Here is a 13,112-nt window from a genome sequence, read left to right as displayed (position 1 = left end):
GATCTGCTGGCTTTGCAGTATTTTATTCAAAAGAGGGGGGCATTTATATTAGTATTTGCTTCCCCTTGATAAATCTTGCTCAGTTTCTGCTTCTTCTCCTCGCTATAGTTTGGCCGGTTATTTACTGTCATTTTTTTTTGGGGAAATCTGGTAGTTCCTTTATACATGTTGTTTTCAATCGATAGGTGGTATAGAAATATTGTAATATGAACGTTCATTCATCTGTGCCTTAGTGGTGTTCCTGGGTAGCTTTTTCCATATAAGTGTTCCGTTGGTACCACCTTTATGTGGCATACTGATTCAGTAATGGCAGAAGTTGATGTCGCCCCCCCCCCCCCAGGTTCTATTGATGGGGATTCCACAGTGTACTGAATAATGTATCTGTCACACCCAGGGATTATTGCACACTCATGCTTAAGACGTGCATTTTAGCAAAAGAAGTATAAACGCAAACAATTTGATTCTCTGTGACACTGCTGCTGTCCTCACTGACTGTTATGGAGGGGATTGCTGCCTCTCAAATTGCTTTTTTCACTGCACTACCATTCTTCACTTGATTTTTGTTTTTGACAACATATTCTAGAGTCACAGCATTAAAATAAAGGAAACCAATCTCTCATGCCCTCTATAGTACGGTTTGAAGACATTTATATCCTCTGGACACGGCAAATCAAATGACTCCTGCTGTCCTTTTGATAACATTTCTGAGCTGAACTTTTCCATCTGTGCCTGCCATCCTGCCTCTTCTTAGCCAAGAAAACTGTCAACTGGGGAAAGTCTCTCATTCTCCCAACTTTATCTGTTGTTGACTAAGGCTAAGTAGTAAGATGGTCGTATGAAAACTGACACACACTTGACACCTTTGCACCGGCTGTTGAAACAGATTGGAACGACGGCATGAGGACTGAAAGATTAGAAGTTATTTATACATGCCTATCTCTAAGTTAAAGACTTATTTGGATAGAACTATAGGAGACGTTCCAATCAACGTTAGGTGCTTCTCAGTCTCAAAAATTCAAATAGGTACAAGCTCAGAAATTACATGCCTGATTCTCTCATGAAATGTGATGGAAGATAAAAAGTAGCCAAATGGCTAACAATTTAAAAAATGGACCAAGCTCTTAATTGTGAGCACAAGAAAACTATATTCTCTTCCATTTCAAATTGAAGCAAAATGTATCACATTAAATACATGATTGGCTGGCAGTGTGGAGATTCAGTGCCCATTTACTGCTTCTACTGAACATGTAAGGAAAATATACCCAATTAAATACATGATTGGCTGGCGGTATGGAGAGTTAACGTCTATTTTGAGCTCCCCTCCTCATTTATAATAGTAAAGGATGGTGTTCCATTTGGGCATCCATTTATCCACTTACATAGGGAAGGTCTGAGAATGGGAGATGATGCACTTGGGGCAAAGGGGTTAAACAGTTGGAGGGAGACTTTATACTTGGTAGAGATGAGTGAACTTCTTCAGGTTCAATCTGAAGTGTGCAATTAGGAGCAGCTGGGGCAAGATACCTTTCTTTTCTGAGAGTTCTAATTTTGCTCAAAATTGCTGCTTCTGTGAGTCGGCAAATCCCTTACCTGACAGGTGTGGCTGCTCCAGCTGGGCTCTCTCACTCTCCTCATTAAATCATTATGGTGATTGCTCCTGCAGAAGAGAAACAGGTCTCGCTCACATGGGTATGCACTAGATCAAGACTTGCCCTTCCACAAACAGAAGGTGTTATGTATTGAAGTTCTCACCCTGGGCCAGCAGGGGGATACTGTAGATAGTTATACAAATAAGGGATCGAAAGTGACGTTCAGTGATTGGATAGTTTTAGAAAATTGTTACAGTTACATTGTACTGGAGCTCTATATAAGCAGGCTGACTGAACCCTTCTGTTCAGTTCTGTCCTGGCCTGTGAATAAACAAGAGCTGTTTGAAGAATCGCTGTGTCGTCGGATATGTTCACCCACAACTTAACAGAAGGAGTCATTTTGTTCACCAAGAGAATTTTGACCCAATGGAGTAGGAATGGAGAACCTCAGTTCCAGGGATCAAATGTCACGCTCCAGACCTCTCTCGCTGGCCCTGAAGACTCTCATCAGGCCACACACCTCCAATTTCCCCAGGCCACACACCCTTCTTGCCTGGCTGGACCAGACCTCTGATAATGCCTATTGGATGGAAGATGGAGAGAGGTGTGTGAGCATGTATGTATATATGGAAACATGCCTACTGTATTTTTGGAATTCATTGCTTTGCTCACTTTTACCTCTGCAACCCCACAGCCCCTAGAAGGTTGCTGAATTCATCCCCCAGGCTGCAAAAAGTTCCACACCACTTGATCTGTCCTCCTCGCCTCCTGACACATCAATCAGTCTAGAGTAAAATGTGCAAGAACCATGGAAAATAGAATTTCTCCAACCTGTCCTTGAGTATGTTACTTTCCTACTCTGTGTTGCATGTGCCATGGATAAGAGGGACACCAAAAGCTGCAGACCAGGACCTCACTCCTCCCTCAGAGCTGGAAGATAATTGCGGGGGGGGGGGGTGGAGGAGGAAGAAGGAGTTCTTCATTGGATCTGAACAAAATCCAAGTTCATGAAGAATGCAGGGCTCTATCATGTTTACGCTTATATTATGAACCTGAAATTTAAATACAGTGGTACCTTGGGTTAAGTACTTAATTCGTTCCGGAGGTCCGTTCTTAACCTGAAACTGTCCTTAACCTGAAGCACCACTTTAGCTAATGGGGCTTCCTGCTGCCGCCGCACCGCCGGATCACGATTTCTGTTCTCATCCTGAAGCAAAGTTCTTAACCCGAGGTAATATTTCTGGGCGAAGTCTGTAACCTGAAGCGTATGTAACCCGAGGTACCACTGTATGTCATTAGCATTTCTAAAACTGGGCATTCCGCTTCTTGATTTATTTATTTTTTACATCTTGTTTTTCTGTGTAAAGTTACATATTTAACACTAGAAAAACTTTGACTTAACATGAACTACGAGGATGTAGTCAGATAAAAATAGAAATGTATACATGTGAGGGCAGTTTAAAAGATTTGGAGTTAAAGTGCTAAACAACAATGCATTAAATTGGGATAGAAAACTTATTGGCAATGCAACTGTCAGGCTATTTTGTGCCCTGGGCAAGACTGACTACTTGCACCCACCCCCCAAAATGGGTTGATTGATTTCAAAATGGATGTTGTACCATACAACACGAATCACCAGAAACTTGAATTTACAAATTAAATCTTGGGGTCTTAGCTTCAAATCGAGAAGTATTTCCAGACAAACCTTTTAGGCTTGTGTCATCAAGTATCTTTATTTAAGCATCATATAATAGATACTACCAAGATGGTATCTCAGTAGTTCCAAAGTAGTTCTGTGTTGTTTTGCTCAACAGCGTAACAGTTATGCCTAAGTCTGATACATGGCTAGTTAGAATTTGCCAACACTGAGTCAATTCAGAGAAATAATTATAGATCTGTGGAATCAAACTGAAGAAATCAGTTGTTTCATTGACTACCAGGTTTAAAGGGTGTGAATTCAGGTTGAATTCAGGATTACCCGTAGTAATAATAATAATAAAAATAATAATTTTTTTCTACCCCACCCATCTGGCTGGGTTTCCCTAGCCACGCTGGGTGGCTTCCAACAGAAGGTTAAAAATATAGATGTGAAGCTATTTTTCTAAGATACGTCTTCACTTTGGGAGCATGTGAGACTGTTGTTCCCTCAACTCTTTGTCCTGTTTCAGTTAAATGGTTTCAGCCTTGTCCTTTGATAGCCAGATCTGATGTTTACTCGCACATAGTGCTCTTAAAAGGTAAAGGGACCCCTGACCATTAGGTCCAGTCGTGACCGACTCTGGGGTTGAAGCTCATCTTGCTTTATTGGCCGAGGGAGCCGGCGTACAGCTTCCGGGTCATGTGGCCAACATGACTAAGCCACTTCTGGAGAGCCAGAGTAGCGCACGGAAACGCTGTTAACTTCCCGCCGGAGCAGTACCTATTTATCTACTTGCACTTTGATGTGCTTTTGAACTGCTAGGTTGGCAGGAGCAGGGACCGAGCAACGGGAGCTCACCCCGTTGCAGGGATTCCAACATCCGACCTTCTGATCGGCAAGTCCTAGGTTCTGTGGTTTAACCCACAGCGCCATCAGTCTATGCTTTTAGTTGCGTCCTGATCCTGAAACAAACAGCTCCAAATAGGACTTTCTAAACAGTACTTTCTTAAAGTTCTCTCTCCAGCCAGAGCCAATTTCCCCCCTTTTGTGTTTTAATTTTAACTTATATAGATCTTCCTCCTTATCTCTATCCCCTTTAAGAAACAAACAAATCAGAGTGCAATTCCATAGCACAGCTATTCTAAGCAACTTACAACAATTTTGGGGGAAGTATCTGCAATGGGTAACATAGGATGTCATTCACCTGCTTTATTATTTGCAGTGGCTAAAGCTGATTCCTTTGAACAGACTTCTAGGGATGTCAGGTTATTAAGAGTTCTGTAGGTCACAGCAGTCACCTTGAATTTTTACCCAGAAGGTTGCTATGGAACATATTGATTAACCTGCTTTGTGCTTATGCCTGTGCGGCTGATAAATTCATGATCCACACTAATATACCTGAACAAATCTCTAATGCTTTTACAAGAAAATTGGGATTTGTTTTCTGTTCTATGATTCCAGCTGGCAATCGTCTTACACCCTGAAGCATGGGATTGACTTAGTCTTATCATTATCTCGCTGGGTGTGTGTAGTACCCAGGAGAGACAGAAAAATAAAAGCCACTAGAATGTTACAATGGATAAATATAGCCCCTGTATCAGAATTGCCTGCTGGCCCAGATATTGTTTCAGGGAAATGAGGTGCATTTTAGAATCTACAAGAGAAGGGAAGCTGAAAAAGAAGGAAATTGGAATAAGAAAGAAAAGGGGGAACAAACACTTGGTTATGGAAGGAATTAAAAGGCAAGGGATAGTTGGGATCAAGATAGAGGTCTTCTCTACCTCTACCTTGAGCTGCTGATAAAGCGCGTTCTCCATTAAGTGAGAGCACGGGTTGCGGTGTGGGCCGCCAGGCCAGCCCTGGGTTGCCAGGCAGGTTAATGGCTATTGCCTGGTGCATCGATTGGCTGACCGGGTTGCTGGGGCAAATTGCATGTAGCAAATTGGTGGGTGGGATCATAGTCTTTAAATACTGGGGCACTCTGGCTTTTGCTTTCTCTTTAGCAGAGTGCATCGGATCACCTGCCCGCCCGCCCGCCCACCCTGTGTTCCGGTTGACCTTGCTTTGCCTGTCATGGGGTCGCCTGCCTTGGGGCAGGGGCCTAGTAGGAATTTTGCCATTTGGCTGATTGGCTGGTGCCACTTGGTTTTTGCCTACTACTTAGCAATTCGTCACAACTTGTAAGGTTGCGGTTAGGCATTGGTTATAAAAAGCTGGTGGTGGAGGGGTCAGGATAGGCTGGGCCTGCCCCTCCAATGGTGCTGAAGGGAATTCCGTTAAAGGAATCCTGGGGCTTGCCATGATTTCGTCCAATCCCTGAAATGGGACCAGGGCCGGCAAGCCTTGGGGAGCTGGTTGGGTGAGCGGTGAGGGACTGACGCTCAGCTCAACTGATCCCCAACATTGACTTTCCCTTCAACTGGCTTCCAATTGGAGTTCGGAATGTCAGTTCTATCCCAGGCGGGGGGACAGATAGTCATAACCAATGTTTAAACAACCACTCACAGATTTTGTATTTTAATAAAGTTGTGGCCAAATTAGTGCCCAAAAACCTAAAACTAAAATTACATGTGATGTGTGAATTATTTTGAGGGGTGGCTTGGGGACCCATACACGCAAAGCCACCTTCTCTTTCTGTGGATACAGGAATGATGGTGGGTTGCACTTGCCTTAGCAAGAAGAAATACTTACATGATCTGCAGTGATAATTTCTGGCATCATCCTAGGGTAAAAAGAATGTTTATGCACAACTTTGGCTTCTTTGGGGGGGCTTCCAACTTTAGCTATCATAAATATGCATAATTTAGGGATGGGTGTAGGTAGCTTCTTCCTTAAGAACAGAGTGGGGTTTCCCCTGGGTTGGGGCTCTGAAAATTGTGGATATCTTGCAGGCATGACCATTGCCAGGATACTAGCACCCTGACAGGTCACTGCTTGAGCCTGTTTTGAACCTCCCTGCTTACCTTGGCACAGGAAGGGAACACAGGAAGGGATGCAAAAGGTGTAAACTGAAATACTGATACAGGTTTGCTTGTTGACAAATTTCAAAGTCTCCCCATGGGGATTCCTTTCCTTATGTGCTTCCACAATACCACCTGCACGATATTGTTCAGAAATGATTTGAAGAGGGTTAAACGCTCTAATAGGTTGAGCTCATCAAGTTGCCTTTTTAAAAAACAAAAATAAAAATGTATAAGAATCCTTGGGTGGTGTTGAGTCACTTTATAACTTTTGCTATAATGATCCCTTTGCTGGTTCAGCTCTACCTGATGTGACCTATTGTACCGGCTTGAAAGGCAGAATGGCATTTTCTAAAAGCCGGGAGAGGTTTATGATTAGGGGACAGAAGAAAGGTTGGGAAATAATAAAAGCAAAGAGAGAGAGGGTATGGCATTTACAGAGCCTGCAAACAATAGGGACAGAGTAACATTTCACTTGTACATTAGGCAACCTATGTTGCATCCCTAATATAACTCCAGGAGACAAGCTTGATTTGTTAAGAATAACTTCAGGCAGGTACCTGGGATCAGTAGGCGTGGAACATGCAGGCAAGTTAGGTGGCAGGAGGTTGTTAGAAGAGTCGCTTTTCATTGCGTTCCCGGCACTCGGCTCACACCATAATGTGCTCATTTATTATTAGACCCTGGCTTTTATGGGCCCTGGATTTTATGGGCACTGTGAGGATAGGAAGCACTGTGCATGTCAGAGGAATGCATGCAGGATACCAAAAAGCAAAGCAGGGAGGGAACATTTGCAGAAGAACAGGCTGCAGAGACCGAAAGCAGGTTTTGCCTGCAGGAGTCTCTGGAGCACTTCTCTCGCTTTCTGTTTTTGAACTTGTGGACAGAGATAATGTACCATAGGATTGTATAGTTGGAAGGTACCCCCCGCCCCGGGTCATCTAGCCCAACACCCTGAAATACAGACATCTCAGCTAAAGCATCCCTGACAGATGGCCATCCAGCATCTGCTTAAAAACCTCCAAGGAAGGAGAGTCCCAAGGGAGTCCATTACACTGTCAAACAGCTCTTCCTGCCAGAAAGTTCTTCCAGATGTTTAGGGCCCTCGTATTTACGGGACCGCCTCCCCTGGTATGCCCTGCAGAGGACCTTAAGGTCCATGAATAACCATAGTTTAGAGGTCCAGGGCCCTAAGGAAGCCAGACTATCCTCCCCCGGGGCCAGGGCCTTTTCAGTGATGGCTCCGACCTGGTGGAATGCTCTGTCCCAGGAGACTAGGGCCCTTCAGAATTTAACCTCCTTCCACAGGGCCTGTAAGACAGAGCTATTCCACCTGGCCTTTAATGTGAATTCAGCCTGATCTTTTATTTCCCTTCTCTTCCCTCCCCTTCTCCTTGTATGAAGATTACCCGCTCTGAGACCCCACAGCTAATTCTCCCCTGGCCTCCTCGCTGGCCCAAGTAGGACCAATTCAGACAGCTAGCCCTGGTGATTATCTAGTGCTTATTTCCCCTAAATTGATTTCTGAATTTTGAATTTTATTGTTATTCATGTTATTATACTGTATTTTATGCTGCTTTTACAATTAAGTGTTTTAAATTTGTTGTTAGCCGCCCTGAGCCTGGTTTTTGAACAGGGAAGGGCGGGGTATAAATAAAAAAATATTATTATTATTATTATTATTATTATTATTATTATTAGTCGGAATCTCCTTTCTTGTAACTCGAAGCCATTGGTTCAAGTGCTACCCTCCAGAGCAGGGGAAAACAAGCTTGTTCCTTCTTTCATGTGATAGTCCTTGAGATATTAAAAGATGGCTATCATATCTCCTCTTTTCCAGACTAAACATACCCAGCTTCCTCAACTGCTCCTCATAAGGCTTGGTTTGACCCTTCATCATCTTGGTCGTCCTCCTCTGCACATGTTCCAGCTTGTCAACATCCTTCATAAATTGTGGTGCCCAGACACAGTATTCCAGGTGTGGTCTGACCAAGGCAGAATGGAGTGGTACTATTACTTCCCTTGATTCTGTTGATGCAGCCTAGAATAGCTTTAGCTTTTTTTGCTGCTGCATCACACTGTTGACTCATGTTAAGCTTGTGGTCCATCAAGACCCTTAGATCCTTTTCACAGGTACTGCTAGGAAGCCAGGTGTTCCCCATCCTATATTAGGGAACCTGGTTCTTCCTGCCTAAGTGCAGAACCTTACATTTGTCCCTATTGCAATTCATTTTGTTGGCTTTCATCCAGTTCTCCAATCTGTTAATGTCATTTTGAATTCTGAATCTGTTTTCTGCAGCATTAGCTAGCCCTCGCAGTTTGGTGTCGTCAGCCAATTTGAGGAGCAACCCCTCAGTTCCATCATCCAAGTAATTTATAAAGACATTGAACAACAAAGGGCCCAGGACAGAACCCTGTGGCACTCCACTTGTGACTTTTTCTCAGGAGGATGAGGAACCATTAATGGCTGCTCATCATGTCCTGGCAGTGGGCAACATTTGCAGCCCGGCACACTGCACCGCCATCTTCTCGGAGCCATGCTGCTCCTGTGGCCATTGTTCCCTTCCTGGGGTTGCCATGGAGGCCTCTGGGTTCCCGCCACAACCCAGCCATTTGAATCGGCAAATCTGCAGTGGATGCAGCTAGGAGGAGCGGATCGTGCCAAAGCAGGCTTCCCTCTGGTCCACTCCTCAGATTTAAAGAAGGCCAGAGGCCTCTGGTCTAATCTGTTTTGGTATCGGTATATAGGGGGCTGGGCTAGATGACCCAGAGCCCCTTCTAACTCTGTTTTCAGTAACACGAGGGAAGGATACTGTTAATTAGTTATTAATTACTCATGATGCCATAGGCATGCACACACATGGGGGGTTACAATGCATGGTTAGTTCTCATGTGATCTATGGTGCTCTTTATGTGGGAGTCTGCATTTATGTATTCTCTTCTTCAGTGCCTGGTCAGCTCAGTTGGATAAAACATGATGCTGATGGGGCCACGGTTGCATGTTTGATCCTTATTGTAATGGATTTAGGGGTTGCTCGTGCGTAAGTTGCCGCCACTGCTGGCGAGGTTACCTGGTTAAACCCTTTCTGACTGAACAGCCTCCAGCATCGTGACTGTCTCAGTCGCTGGCAGAATCCGTCAGTGGGCGTTTCTTGAACTTCTTCCAGCACAAAAGTTCTTTGACGCCAAGTCTCCTCCTACTCTCGCTGCGCGGAAGTCTTCTGCGCAGGGAGGGTGTGGGCAGCGGAGTACCCGTACTCTCTCCGCTGGTCTCCGGCGAGGAGTCTTGGAGCCTCCTCTCCGATTCCCCCATCTGCCCCCCTTCTCTACTGGTGTTACGCTGATTTCCTTCCCCAGCGGACGGGCTGCCTCTCTCCCTACTGGGACCCTCTCCGCCATCCCTCTGGAGCCTTCCCTCCGCCTCTAGCTCCGATGGCAGTTCCCTGACAATTATCGTGGGGTAGCGGAATATTTCTGCATTGCAGGGGGTTGGACTAGATGATCCTTGGGGTCCCTTCCAACTCTACAGTTCTACCTGCACAATTTATATCTGAATTGTTTCACAGTCATCTCGTCTCTGCTGCACCAGCATGGAATCTTTAGCTGCTGGCATTGACTACGCTTGTCGGCCTGGGTATGGTGTGCCCCTTTAAAGAATTTCCTCCCACTTGGGAGGCTTCCGTTGGCTTCTAAGAATATGTGCACATTCAGATGCTAACGGTTTCTGTTTCATATTCGCAGCTTTCCCTAAGTGCAGGCTTATATTCTTCGGCTCTGTGTCTCTTCCTTCTAATCCTTTGCTATATCACTTTTTTCAGTCCTTTTCCTTATTAAGATAATATTAATATTGTACTAGTAGTGACGTATGGAAGTGAGAACTGGACCATAAAGAAGGCTGATCACCGAAGAATTGATGCTTTTGAATTCTGGTGCTGGAGGAGACTCTTGAGAGTCCCATGGACTGCAAGAAGATCAAACCTCTCCATTCTGAAGGAAATCAGCCCTGAGCGCTCACTGGAAGGACAGATCCTGAAGCTGAGGCTCCAATACTTTGGCCACTTCATGAGAAGAGAAGACTCCCTGGAAAAGACCCTGATGTTGGGAAAGATGGAGGGCACAAGGAGAAGGGGACGACAGAGGACGAGATGGTTGGACAGTGTTCTCGAAGCTACCAGCATGAGTTTGACCAAACTGCGGGAGGCAGTGTAAGACAGGAGTGCCTGGCGTGCTCTGGTCCATGGGGTCATGAAGAGTCGGGCACAACTAAACGACTAAACAACAACAAAATATTGTACTAGTAACAGTAACAACATTATTAGCACTAACATGCCGCCTGCTAGCAGAACCGAACAACAAGGGGTTATTTCTCCACCTCACACGCGCAAGGGGTGCTCCTAGTCGAGCCGTGCAGGTCACTAAAAGGATTATGAAGAGGGTGCTCTCTTCGGGGAGGAAGCGTGCCACCACAAAGCGTGTTTCTACTGGAGGCAAGAAGGCAACATTGGTTGGCTCTCCGACCGCATCTGGGAGCCTTGCAACCACCATCAAGCGGTCAGTTATCTCCTCCAGACGTCGGGTGAGTCCTCCCCCCCTTCCTCCCCTGATTATTCCTCTTCTAACTGTAATAAAAAAAAAATTAAGGTCTTATATATATAATAAATGTTCATAGGTGTACCAGACAAGCACGTAGATGGATGTGGGGACCACATCTCTGGAACAGCACAGGAACACTGACCTGAAACCATTTTGACTCCCAAACTGATCAAATGTTTTCTCTTAAAGGAGGGAGGGCATGAGGGAATTGTCTCAGGAATTGGGTAATCACCATTTCAAAGGAATGGCCAGACTACCAGGAAAGGCAATCAGATAAGGCATTATCAGATAACCCGGCAGACAGGAAAAACAACAACATTCAAATTTCTGTTGTAGACCACCTTTTCTGTGATGTAGGTATGACGTTTACACCCCTTCTGTGATGCATGTATGATGTATGGAGGGGTGATCTGGAGCTCCAGGGCAGGGAATTTAAAATGTCTATATAAGGGCAGGCACACCTTTGTCCTGGGTCCTCCTCCGTCCTTCTGTGTGTGAGGGGAGCACCCTGTTGCAACAGTTTTATAAAGATCAGGCTTACTAGCTGCTTTACTTCTCAATATTCTCTGGTTGGCCTTTGTTATTTTCTCCTACCAATAGGGAACCTACTTAAAGACTCTACACAGGCTCTTGCATACCCCATAAGGAAAAAAGGGCAGATTTTGTTTACAACATAACAAATATTCCTCTTCTTGGTCACTAGGGAAGGGACAACAGGGACAGAACTATTGCCCGTTTAAGGCAGTGCTTGGAGCAGGCTGAGGTGCGCATAGCAAAATCTCGTTCTTCTCATCGCCGTTTTTGGATGGTTTGGCGCAGAGGTAGGTCTCCCGCCACTAGTTTTTCTGACAGTTCCTTGTGCCCTGAATCTCATAGGTCACAGCGCAGGAAGAAGAGATCCCACCGGACCAGGAAACGCAGGCGTGAGTCCAGGAGAGATTCTTTGGATTCATCAGAGACCCCAGTATGTCTGATTATTCTGATAGTGATTTAGAAGATCAGATTAAGTGGTTTTGGGTTAACCAGAGGTTCGATAGCCGTCTGAGGACCCCAGTCCTGCCACTAACCACCTGGCCTAGGGCAGGGCCTGATGGAAGCTATAAAGGGCTGCTGCCGCTGCTGCTGCTGCTGGACAGAGAGGGCTCCTTTAAAAAATAATAATTTTAAAAATGCTGTTATTTTTCTACCTATGCCATTTTAAACTGTGATATTAATGCTGTATTCTTAGTTTTAGATTTTACATGGAAATTGTTTCCCATTTGTTTGTGTATTTTTTTTTTGATGTGGTTTATTTATTGTTTATGACTTTTGTAATTATGTAACTCTTGTTATGCTATAAGCCGCCTTGAGCGTAGTTTTTTTAACTGTGGAAAGGCGGCATACAAATAAAAAATGGTGATGGTGATGATGCTTTGGCTGAGGTGCCTGCATTGCAGGGGGTTAGACTAGATGACTTTTGGGTTCCTTCCAACTCTACGATTCTAGGAGTTTAATGAGTCTAACCTAACCTACTTCAAAGGGTTGTTATGGGGATTAAATGAGGAGGGGGAGGAGAACCATGGATGCCATCTTGAACTCCTTGGTGAGAAAGGTGGCAAAAAAAAAATGTAATAAAATGAATAAAAGAGCTTGGTAGAAGAGGTGCCTTAGCTGCTAGTTTCCTGGCAATAGCATCACTGTGGCTTACCAGGAGGAAGAGGGGCAAGGTGGGTGGGGGGCAGCCAGCACTGTGCGGGTGAATGCTGACAGGACTGCCTTGCCTTTCTCTTTTTAATATATATTTCATTTATGATTTTCAGTTTCATATAAACCATACATCAAAAAGAAACTGCAGTATCTGTTGTGCCTCATTTCTTTTTTCTTTTTTTGTGATTTTCAATGTTATAAATTTCAATAATTTTACAGTCATCTTAACATTTCAAAACTCAATTTACTTTCCCCTCTTTCTGCAATTCCTTAAATTTGTTTCTTATATTTTCTGCAAATCCAAATTAACTTTATTTGCTCATTCATTCATCTTCTTTAAATATATACTCTTATAAAACTGCAGGTTATTACAGTAATCCTGCCAATCTTCTTATCTGTTTACAGTTTATTTCTAAATATTCAATAAACCATTCACATACATGAATAAATTTCTATACAGTTTGGGTAGTTATGTCCCTATAATTCCCCAAAGGAAAGCTCCTGGTTTTCTTTACAAACATTATTTTAACTATCGTTTTCAATTCATTATATATCATTTCCCAGTAAGCTTTAACCTTACTGCAAGACCACCACATATGATAAAAATAACCTTCTTTCTCTTTACACTTTCAACACTTATTTGAT

At 44.1% G+C, this 13,112-nt stretch overlaps 2 long non-coding RNA genes across 3 annotated transcripts; one reads left to right on the top strand and one right to left on the bottom strand.

Moving 5' to 3' along the window:
• Positions 1–540: 540 nt before the first annotated feature.
• Positions 541–11,540, bottom strand: LOC308480683. Its single transcript, XR_013988226.1, has 3 exons — positions 10,864–11,540; positions 1,591–1,657; positions 541–871 (listed from the first exon to the last, which is right to left on the bottom strand). It is a non-coding gene; the product is annotated as an uncharacterized lncRNA (long non-coding RNA).
• On the top strand, positions 10,004–12,490 carry LOC308480630. 2 transcript variants are annotated; one of them, XR_013988149.1, is made up of 3 exons: positions 10,004–10,764; positions 11,485–11,544; positions 11,658–12,490. It is a non-coding gene; the product is annotated as an uncharacterized lncRNA (long non-coding RNA). The 2 variants fall into 2 exon arrangements; XR_013988148.1 differs by lacking the exon at positions 11,485–11,544.
• Positions 12,491–13,112: the final 622 nt, after the last annotated feature.

This window comes from Podarcis pityusensis, assembly GCF_964106645.2.
Source record: "Podarcis pityusensis genome assembly, chromosome: 6".
NCBI classification, from domain to species: domain Eukaryota; kingdom Metazoa; phylum Chordata; class Lepidosauria; order Squamata; family Lacertidae; genus Podarcis; species Podarcis pityusensis.
The sequence above is the reverse complement of the archived record's forward strand: the minus strand, read 5'-3'. Positions and strand labels throughout refer to the sequence as shown.